This window comes from Lolium rigidum, chromosome 6, assembly GCF_022539505.1.
Source record: "Lolium rigidum isolate FL_2022 chromosome 6, APGP_CSIRO_Lrig_0.1, whole genome shotgun sequence".
Taxonomy (NCBI): Eukaryota; Viridiplantae; Streptophyta; class Magnoliopsida; order Poales; family Poaceae; genus Lolium; species Lolium rigidum.
The window spans coordinates 325,112,389-325,124,278 of NC_061513.1; the positions used below are offsets into that span (position 1 = coordinate 325,112,389).

Here is an 11,890-nt window from a genome sequence, read left to right on the forward strand (position 1 = left end):
TGAAGCATAATGCAACAAGCATAGAAAGATAAAACAAGTGTAACTTCAAAAATTTCAGCATATAGAGAGGTGTTTTAGTAACACTAGTAAAAGTGCACGTGCAACGCACGTCTCCGTCAAGACCAAAAAACACAGAAATAATAAAAAATCACCAATTCTCAACAACAAATTGTGAGCTACAAAACATTCAACTTTCAAACATCCAAACTTCCTGCCGCAATCTTTTTCTAAAATCCTCAACAGAAGGCAGAAGAGAACGGAATGACACAAGTCGCTTAAGTACACACATACACTATTTCTTCTTGGAATTGTAAGCTAAGAAAATGTATTGTAATTTACAAAATGTTTAGACCGCTCTGTCGGAACTCTGACAATTGATCTTTTTTATTTAAACAAAGATGACAGTTAGAGATTAGTGGCATACTTTTTTATAAGAAATATAATAATGATATTAATTTTCATTCCACCAATCTGGATATTGTTTTTGTGCATAGATAGCAAAAGTCATTTAAGTTCAACTATATGCTTTGTTGGAAATCAAATTAATTCAAGATTCAGTTGTAGATAAACAATGACAATTCTTGAGGAGGATCAGATATGATCGGTGCCCGAAACAAAGCATAAATATCATGGTTATTTTGGCATAAAGCTCACTGACTGTTGTGTATTCCTAAACTGGAAGCATTAAAATACACGCGATGAAATTGGATTTTATAGGGCTACAAATCGGAATGAACTAATCCAGTTTTTATACAAATCAAATCTCACAAAGGTGGCAGAATGCTACATTTAGGGACCTTTCACTGATATACTCATCTTTGTGAAGAATTAAAACAAAACATTTATGCAAGAGCAGGGTTAATCTTTCTTTCTTTGTCTTTAGTGCAGTACGCAGTTTTGGTTTTGAATGTGATGCCACAAATGAGAGCATTGTCGTTAGAGAAGTTCAGGGAAGGACCACATGATGAACTAACATAGATGTTGATCTCGAAGAATTCTATGCGGTTTGGTCTGCCAACCATGAGCAGATTGATCAAAATTAAACTGGTACCTCACGAATATCTAAGTTTCAGATAGATGATGCACGGATCCAAGCAAATGTTGAGCATTTGCATGAAAACTTGACCTTGTTTAAATTATTGGATTATGAAGCACGACAGAGCTCAATTCCCGCTGAATTATATGGAAAGGACCATAGAGGATGAAAGGTTTAAAACATCTGTGTGAATAGTTCATCAGGTCCACAAGTAAATTGGAGTCGCTTTTTCAGAAAGGAGAAAAAGGACCAACCTGCGGTGATTATAACAACACAATATTTTGTAAGTTCTCAAGTGTCCTCGGCTTAAGAAAAAAAACAGTTCATGGTTAATTCACGTACCAGTGAACGTCTTGATGGTGTTGTGAGCTTCGTCAATAGTACTCATGGGGTAATCCACAGCTTTGGCTTGACTCTGTCCTAAATGACCTAAAGTTGAACACAGCCACATCAAAAAACAAAAATGATCCATCCCTGCCATGTTATTTGATACAATTTCCAATCCTTAAGAAATAATACAACTTCCACAACATTCAATAGTAGACGACAAAAAAACATGAATTAAAAAAATACAGGGCTCGCATCTACAGGGAAGTAAGAAACTTGTTTCTCGCAACCGACAGTATGGCATGGAAACTGATAGGCATCTAAAATCCACAGTGAGAGCCACCTCAATTGCATCAATATTCATTTATCTTCAGAATTTCAGAAAAGAATAAAAGTTATCGCAGATTGACATGATTTGGCATGCAATGGCCTATCAACCAGAATAATGCAGCACCTAAGATTCCGAAGGACCCAAGTACCAACGACTATGAATGAATAATATCAAAGCCGAGGATTGAAAGTTAAAACTGGGGTTTTAAACTACCCTTTGACATGTAAATGTTATAATTTTCTTATATGAAACTCGAGTACTAACAACCAAATATGACAAAACAAACTAAATAGATCTTATATCCATGGCAGTGAGCTCACCCCTACAGAAACAACAGTGGTATATAAGCCGAAAACCTATTGACAAAGTTTGGTGGATCACAACAAGCACATGTCAGTTGTGAGAAACTAAAGTTAGGAGACATCTTACATCACAACATCCCAGAGATCACCACATACCGCATCAAATTCTGCAGCTGCGAGTGTAAACACTGAAATAAGAGATAAAAAAATGGATAATCTTACATTACAAGAGGACACAGCCTGATCATTCAAAGAAAACAGATGACAAAACCTGAAACCTTTCTGTACTATGAATACAAATTGAGATATCCACAAGAGGTTTTTTCCTGTTAAAAAAACCATAACAAAACCAGCCGCAAGGAGCTGAAAATCACTAAACAAGCAATAGTCCAGACATATTTACAACTGTTTAACTAAGCTTACAAAGTTGGCATTATTGGCATGTCTCTTGTTAAGAAGGTACAGAATAAAGCCTATGTATAAGATAGCCAAAATAAGGATCCTATTGCCAAGTTCGCAAATAGTATTTTTTTGTTTTTGATATGGTTAAGATTGGTTTATCTTTGTTAAGGGCATTCCATCTATCTGAAGAACTGCCACATGCTATTTGAAGTTAAGAAAAAATTAATAAAAGAAGTTCATTATCATTCCTAGTCTCTTCTCTCCCCCAAAAAAGCACTGCAGCCATGCCATGTCTCGAACATTACAACCATACTAAAGCATGAAATTCCAGTGAAACATCTAACATGGTGGAATGGCAAGATGAACAATAGTGGTGTTAACTTTGGCCAGAAGCTTACGGAAATTATAGTAGCAACATTTCTTCACGATGGAAGTGGCCTGAGGTGAATTTATCAAATGTTAAGTAGCTATTAAGGAGGAGAGATTATCTTTGGCGCTTTTTTCAGCACCATCTCATTGCTATGCAAAATGATCAATCACGTGTCGAGAATAGCCAGAATACGTGTGGTGGGATACCTTTTGAATCTTTTCTATCTCCGGAAGATAATCGATCTTCAAATTCTTTCCAAGTGAGACATCTATCCTATTACTACTTCCAAAGAGATTTTCCTACATAAGATAGATAGAAAATACAAAATTACTAATATCATTAAACTTCCATATATTTAAAAGGACCATTTACAACTCGCAAACCAATCCAGTTTTCACCTCATTGTACCGCAAGATGCTTGGCCCCTGTTAACATCCAAGTTTAAGTAAACGGATGTTACCTTTACCTCCATGACTCCATGCTAGTCTTTCCAACTCCATTCTACACAAATGTGAAGTTCAAATGAAATGTTAGCACTATTACATGTAGAATCATCTCATTTCATATATGCTGCTTAGCGTAAGTTTGAGACTTCAGTAGGCCAAGCTTCACTTTAACACACAATGGGTTTATTTTTGGATCATGCTTTTCAAAACAATATGTGTAAGCTGGCTTTTACAGTGATACATACATGTCCATAAGTAATTATTTTGTCATTTATTCCACTGACAACATATGTACCCAATATTATTTACTCAGTTCGTACTATGGTGACCAAATAAATCTAGTCATGACCAAACGGTATAATACGAAAAAGCTCTACCTTATGCAAATTTTAGGAAGAAATACAAATAATCAAAATGCGCAACAATGGGCACTGTCCGACAATTATAGACATCATACTGTTCAGCACATCATAGAACACCTTGTCAAAGCTGAATATGATATCTTCCTCCAGCTCATCCTAACCCAAAGTATTTTTCAACACATCAGGAGAAAAGGCTGTAATCAAACATGAGAAAACAAAAATAACATGCCAAAAAAATCTCAGGAATTTTCCATGAATAATATATGGGCTACAAAAGGAATTACGGAGAAGGCATTTGTTCCTCTCTTTATAATCTAGTGTTTCCGTTACTACTAATACCTACCAGCCTATTATGTAGCCCCAGAACTGCACCCGAACATGAACATTAATCTATGTTCCTAATATGACAGAGCTAAAGGTAGAAGAGTGTCCAAACCTTGAAAACAGAGAAGACTCATGGTCCAATCTCTTGAAGCAAACTTTTCCGCCATCAGCCTTCCGCTCTTTGTGGATGAGTGGCCTGAATTGCACACACAACTGTGACATTAGAGCTCGACATCCAGTACACGTTTCACACAACACTAAAACATCTGTTCCTTGAGATAACGGTATGGTATACTTTCATGTCCACCATTGCTTGACGACAGGTCTCTGTTTAAAGTTAAGACTGACTGACCTAAAGAGAGTTCGGCAACTGGTGGTCGGATTGCAGGAAGTTGTGAGCTGCGTGCGTCCAGCTAGTGCGAGTGTCGTCAGAGTAGCAGCGTTCAGGTTGGCCTCGCTGCCCGGCGTGCAGGGCAGCGTCGCTTCCCCTGCGTGCAGAGCGGCCTCGCTACCCCGGAGTGGAGCGCAACCTCGAATTGCCGGCATTGAGGGGGGCCCGATTCCACGGCGTGCAGGGCAGCGTCGCTTCCCCAGCGTGCAGAGCGGCCTTGCTTCCCCGGCGTGGAGCCGTGGAGGACGGCCTCGAATCCCCGGCGTGCAGGGCGGCGTCGCTTCCCCGGAGTGGAAGGCGGCCTCGAACCCGGCGTTGAAGGAGGCCTCGATTCCCCGGTGTGCAGGGCGGCGTCGCTTCCCCAACGTTGAGGGCGACCTCCACTTCCCCGGCGTTGAGGGCGCGGCCCTCCCGTGCAGGTTGTTGAGGTCCTAGAGCGGGTCGACGGGAGGGCATTGGCGGCGGGAGTGAGTCTGGGATGGCTGCGGTGGTAGGCGGCGACTGCGAGAGGACTTCAACGGCGGCAGGGTTAGGCCTCGATCGGATATTGATGTTTCGTGGTGAGCGGTTCGTTCGCTAAGAAGTGATTACCGGGGTGGGGAGTTGTCTGCTCCGTCAAACATGGATTGGCTCTGAGACGTTGGATACATTGGTTCAACGGCTGAGATTTGTTGGATCAGCCCCTCTGGGTCTTTTATTAGTAGTGGTGATGATTACCGGGGTGGGGAGTTGTCTGCTCCGTCAAACATGGATTGGCTCTGAGACGTTGGATGAAAATTTCTACAACCATATTTTCCTCTCTCATAATGATATCCAGTAGCATCATGAGCAAACTCAACAATATAACTATCAAATGAAACATTCTTATCATGAGTCTCATGCATAAAATTATCACTCTCCACATAAGCATAATCAATTTCATTAGTTGTAGTGGGAGCAAATTCAACAAAGTAGCTATCGTTATTATTCTCATCAAGTGTAGGAGGCATAGTATAATCATAATAAAATTTACTCTCCATAGTAGGCGGCACCAAAAGACCACTATCATTATAATCATCATAAATAGGAGGCAAAGTATCATCAAAGAAAATTTTCTCCTCAATGCTTGGGGGACTAAAAAGATCATGAAAACCAGCTTCCCCAAGCTTAGAACTTTCTATATCATTATCAACAATGGTGTTCAAAGCGTTCATACTAATATTTCTACCAGCATGCAAATAAGGTTCCATAGGTTTTTTTAATTTTCGCATCAAACAATCCATGTCTTAACTCAGGAAATAGAATAAGAAGCTCATTGTTGTCCATTATGCCTTACTAGTGTAAACAAGAAACAAAAAGATGCAATTGCAGGATCTAAAGGAAATAGCTTCGAGCACACACACAACGGCAACGAGAAAAGTACTTAGTTACCCGGGACCGGAGTATGAGTGCCTTTTACCTTTCCTCCCCGGCAACGGCGCCGTAAAAGTGCTTGATGTCTACGGGTGCTTCTATTCTTGTAGACAAGTGTTGGGCCTCCAAGAGCAGAGGTTTGTAGAACGAAGCAAGTTTCCCTTAAGTGGATCACCCAAGGTTTATCGAACTCGGGGAGGAAGAGGTCAAAGATATTCCTCTCAAGCAACCCTCGCGATCACAATACAAGAAGTCTCTTGTGTCCCCAACACACCTAATACACTTGTCGGATGTATAGGTGCACTAGTTCGGCGAAGAGATAGTGAAATACAAGTAGTATGGATGTATATGAGTGGTAATAGCAATCTGAATAAAATATGGCAGCGAGTAAACATGCAACAGAACAGTAAATAAACGGAGTTTCGATGCTTAGAAATAAGGCCTAGGGATCATACTTTCACTAGTGGACACTCTCAACATTGATCACATAATAAAACCACTCTACACTCTCTTGTTATATGATGAACACCACTAATTGCGTAGGGCTACGAGAGCACCTCAATGCCGGAGTTAACAAGCTCCACAACATTCAATGTTCATATTTAAATAACCTTAGAGTGCATGATAGATCATTGCAATTACACCAAGTACTAACATAGCATGCACACTCGTCACCATCACACTATGAAGGAGGAATAGATCACATCAATACTATCATAGCAATAATTAACTTCATAATCCACAAGAGATTACAATCATAACCTACGCCAAGTACTACACGATGCACACACTCGTCACCATTACACCGTGGAGGAGGAATAGAGTACTTTAATAACATCACTAGAGTAACACATAGATGAATAGTGATACAAAACTCATATGAATCTCAATCATGTAAGGCAGCTCATGAGATCATTGTATTGAAGTACATAGGAGAGAGATTAACCACATAGCTACCGGTACAGCCCTTAGCCTCGATGGAGAACTACTCCCTCCTCATGGGAGACAAGCAGCGTTGATGGAGATGGCGGTGGTGTCGATGGAGGAGCCTTCCGGGGCACTTCCCCATCCCGACGGCGTGCCGGAACGGAGACTCTCGTCCCCCGGATCTTGGCTTCGCGATGGCGGCGGCTCTGGAAGGTTTCTCGTACCGTGGCTTTTTCGTATCGAGGTTTTAGGTCAGGGACCTTTAAATAGGCGAACATGGCGGAGTCGGAAGGCTGACGAGGCGGTGACACAATAGGGGGGCGCGGCCCTGGCCCTGGCCGCGCCACCCTGTCATCTGGTGGCCCTGTGGCCCCCCTCTGCTGGCTCTCGGGTGTTCTGGAAGCTTCGTGGAAAAATAGGATTCTGGGCATTGATTTCGTCCGATTCCGGGAATATTTCCTTACTAGGATTTCGAAACCAAAAACAGCGAGAAAACAGGAACCGCACTTCGACATCTCGTCAATAGGTTAGTTCCGGAAAATGCATAAATATGACATATAATGTGTATAAAACATGTGAGTATCATCATAAAAGTAGCATGGAACATAAGAAATTATAGATACGTTTGAGACGTATCAAATGGCTCTGGGGAACTCAACTGTATCTTTTCCCTTCTGGATATCAATGGACTTGATAGAGCCTGGCTGGATGTTGTGATAACACTGTAGTAGGTTGGGAAATCCTCTAAAATCCCCATCCGTGTGGATGAGAGCGCTCAACCGTCTATGATGGATTGTCGGTAGCACGTCGAGTGTAAAGCCGTATGACCGGGAGATGTCTACCAGGGATGTGCAGATGGACAAAAGGGTGGGTATGCAGGGTCACGGAGAAGGCAGTGATTGGCTTGGTTCTTATACTGGGCCTCACACCAAGGAAGTGTTGACGGGAAGGTACACCCGGATGGCAACAAGGATAAATTCTCTTATGGGAAAAGTAACGCACCTCTGCAGAGTGTACCTAATTGTGGCGCGTCACTCCCTGTTCCAGGAAGGGAATTACGAACGCGGCAGGAAAGGAACTCCGTGAAGTTCTGGTCAACCTGTGAAGACTGGCGGGCATAGTTTTCAAAATAAAATAAACCTTTTGAAGAAATGTTTGCGAAACATGCATTGACCTGAGATTTTCTGATCAATGGTCGTAGCTAGTGCATTAAACACCTTTTCTCTTTTGAACTTGCCGAGTACCTCTATACTCACTTTCTTTCGACACCCTTGCTAGACTGTGAGCTTGAAGAGGAGGCAAACACCGGAGCACCTGAAGGCGACTATGAGCTGGTCTACAAAGAACCCGACCTTTCAGGAGGAGTTGAAGGCGTGGACTATGGGATAGTCTACAGAGTTGACAACACCGAGGCGGTGGAATAAAGTCTTACCCTAGACATCTCGGAGCGGAGTAGCATAGTGTCTTACCTAAATAAGTTGCTGAGCTCCTTATGTCTCTCAAGTTTGAGTTGTAAGAGTACTTTAGTAATATCGTAGGGTGTTCTCATCGGACCTGTGAGAATACCAACTTGTTAAGACCATATTTGTAATATAATCTAGAGTGTTATGACCTGCAATGTTTATGTTGTACCACTTTGAGGGATGTGATATTTGTTAAGAAGTCCCTTCATGAAGATCATATCAACGACTTGTATACTACAACATGCAGTGGTATACTGGGTCACCGTAGTGGAGACCATGGTGCCTCTAAACCCGAGAACAAATCCTGGGAGAAAAAGATCGAAACGAAAACATGACAAGAACAAGATATACGGACCTCGGGGGATCCGGGGGATTATATGGCAAAAAGTTTCATAACAAAAGGAAGGGAACAAGCCGAAACCGGGTCGGAGAGGGGCTCTGGGGCGCCCCCACCATGCCTAGGCGCGGCCTGAGGCTGGCCCGCGCCTAGGGTTGGTGTGGTGCCCCCGGGCACCGTCTCCTACCCGTTTTTGTCTCGTAATTTTTCATATTTAATAAAAATGACAAAAATATAAGCTGGAAAGTTTAACGCGAACTTTTTCTTACTAAAACTGTTACCTATTCGAAAACGGACTCTGCAGATTCCTGGATTTGCTCCTTAATGAATTCTTCTGGAGTAACCACTTGAATAATATCAATATCTTCATTATAAGAATCTCTAGAAATATAATTTTTGAGTCTTTGCCCATTCACCACTTGTGTAGTGTTATCCTTCAATGAAGCAATTTTTATTGCACCGAAACGATACACCTCTTCAATAATAAAAGGTCCTTCCCATTTTGAGAGTAATTTTCTTGCAAAAAATCTGAGACGAGACCTATATGTACAATAGAACTTTATCACCAACATGAACTCTCTCATAAGATTTTTCTTATCATGCCACTTTTTAACCTTCTCTTTAAAGAGTCTAGCATTTTCATAAGCTTCATTCCTCCATTCATCTAGAGAGCTTAAGTCAAGCAACCTTTTCTTACCAGCTTTAAAGTCTCTATTAAGTTGTTTCACTTCCCAATAAGCTTTGTGTACTAATTCTAAAGGCAAGTGACAAGCTTTCCCATAAACCATTTTGTAAGGAGACATACCCACTGGATTTTTATAAGCAGTTCTATAAGCCCATAAAGCATCATTTAACTTACTAACCCAATTCTTCCTAGATTTATTAAGAATCGTTTGCAAGATAGATTTAATCTCTCTATTTGATAATTCTACTTGCCCACTTGTTTGAGGATGATAAGTGATGCGTGTAATTGACACGTCCGTTGGGAACCCCAAGAGGAAGGTGTGATGCGCACAGTAGCAAGTTTTCCCCCAGAAAGAAACCAAGGTTTATCGAACCATGAGGAGCCAAGAAGCACGTTGAAGGTTGATGGCGGAGGAGTGTAGTGCGGCGCAACACCAGGGATTCCGGCGCCAACGTGGAACTCCGCACAACACAATCACAGAACTTTGCCCCAACGTAACAATGAGGTTGTCAATCTCACCAGCTTGCTCGTAAACAAAGGATTAGATGTATAGTGTGGATGATGATGGTTGTTTGCAAAGAACAAGTAAAGAACAATTGCGTAGATTGTATTTCGGATGTAAAGAATAGGACCGGATCCACAGTTCACTAGTGGTGTCTCTCCCATAAGATAGCGAGATGCTCGGGTGAACAAATTACAGTTGGGCAATTGACAAATAAAGAAGGCATAACAATGCACATACATATATCATGATGAGTACTATGAGATTTAATCAGGGCATTACGACAAAGTACATAGACCGCTATCCAGGCATGCATCTATGCCTAAAAAGTCCACCTTCGAGGTTATCATCCGAACCCCTCCAGTATTAAGTTGTAAACAACGGACAATTGCATTAAGTATGGTGCGTAATGTAATCAACACAAATATCCTTAGATAAAGCATCGATGTTTTATCTCTAGTGGCAACAACGACATCCACAACCTTAGAACTTTCTCGTCACCTGTCCCGCATTTAATGGAGGCATGAACCCACTATCGAGCATAAATACTCCCTCTTGGAGTCACAAGTATCAACTTGGCCAGAGCCTCTACTAGCAATGGAGAGCATGCAAGAACATAAATAACATATATGATAGATTGATAATCAACTTGACATAGTATTCAATATTCATCGGATCCCAACAAACACAACATGAAGGATTACAAATAGATGATCTTGATCATGATAGGCAGCTCACAAGATCTAACATGATAGCACAACGAGGAGAAGACGACCATCTAGCTAATGCTATGGACCCATAGTCCAGGGGTGAACTACTCACACATCGATCCGGAGGCGATCATGGCGATGAAGAGACCTCCGGGAGATGATTCCCCTCTCCGGCAGGGTGCCGGAGGCGATCTCCGGAATCCCCCGAGATGGGATTGGTGGCGGCGGCGTCTCTGGAAGGTTTTCCGTATCGTGGCTCTCGGTACTGGGGGTTTCACGACGGAGGCTTTAAGTAGGCGGAAGGACAGGTCAAGAGGCGCCACGGGGGCCCCACACAACAGGGCCGCGCGGGCCCCTTGCTGGCCGCGCCGCCCTGTTGTGGCGGCGCCTCGTGGCCCCACTTCGTGACTCCTTCGGTCTTCCGGAAGCTTCGTGCAAAAATAGGACCCCGGGCGTTGATTTCGTCCAATTCCGAGAATATTTCCTTACTAGGATTTCTGAAACCAAAAACAGCAGTAAAACAAAGAATCGGCTCTTCGGCATCTCGTCAATAGGTTAGTGCCGGAAAATGCATAATAATGACATATAATGCGTATAAAACATGTGAGTATCATCATAAAAGTAGCATGGAACATAAGAAATTATAGATACGTTTGGGACGTATCAAGCATCCCCAAGCTTAGTTCCTACTCGCCCTCGAGTAGGTAAACGATAACAAAGATAATTTCTGAAGTGACATGCTATCATAATCTTGATCATACTATTGTAAGCATATGAGATGACACTACAAGAAAAGTTCTGATACACAACGTCTCAAAATCGTCCGCTAAGGGGTATTTTTCGTCGCCTATGGGCCTAACCCGACGATATGGGTTCTGTTGTGGAAACTGCGTCAGGCAAAGTCCTACGACGATTTTTTCGGTCCGTCACGCTTGGGCGCCCTTCCGCCACGGAAAATCGGACCGTTGCCCAAGTGTTCCGGGAGCCCGTTGACTGCCGACGTCATGCAAGCCGACACGTGGCGGACGCCGTTAACCGGCGGTTAACGGCGTTAACCGGCCGAAACCCCGTGGTAGATGGTAGGCCCACACGAGGCTCGCCACGTCTTAAGCGGGCCGGCCCATTAAGTTTGCGGGCCGGGCCAGCCGACTTAGTTTGACCTGGTCAACTATATAGCTGGGCTGGTCCATTAGTTACGTGGGCCGGGCCTAACCTCTAAGGTTGATCGGTCAAAACTTTAATGGGCCGGCCCACTAAGCATGTGGGCCGGGCCGAATGCACTCGTTTGACCGGTCAACAGGCAAAAGGGCCGGCCCACAAGACATGTGGGACCCACTTTCCTGTTATCGGGCCGGCCCATTTAGTACGTGGGGTCCACATTAAAGCAACTGCGCCGGCCCAAGAAGTTAGTGGGCCGGCCCAATTAGCATGTGGGTCCCACTTTCCTGCTATCGGGCCGGCCCATTTAGTACGTGGGGTCCACATTAGATCAAATGGGCTGGCCCAACAAGCCAGTGGGCCGGGCCAAAAGCACCGGTGGGTCCCACTTTCCTGTTAAAGGGCCAGCCCATTTAGTATGTGGG

General features: G+C 43.1%; 1 long non-coding RNA gene across 2 annotated transcripts; it reads right to left on the minus strand.

The window, feature by feature from the left end:
* Positions 1-764: 764 nt before the first annotated feature.
* Positions 765-4,306, minus strand: LOC124668168. 2 transcript variants are annotated; one of them, XR_006991572.1, is made up of 8 exons: positions 4,253-4,306; positions 4,013-4,096; positions 3,229-3,269; positions 2,975-3,067; positions 2,797-2,836; positions 2,124-2,184; positions 1,379-1,465; positions 765-1,290 (listed from the first exon to the last, which is right to left on the minus strand). It is a non-coding gene; the product is annotated as an uncharacterized LOC124668168 (long non-coding RNA). The 2 variants fall into 2 exon arrangements; XR_006991571.1 differs by having other exon boundaries at positions 2,124-2,836.
* Positions 4,307-11,890: the final 7,584 nt, after the last annotated feature.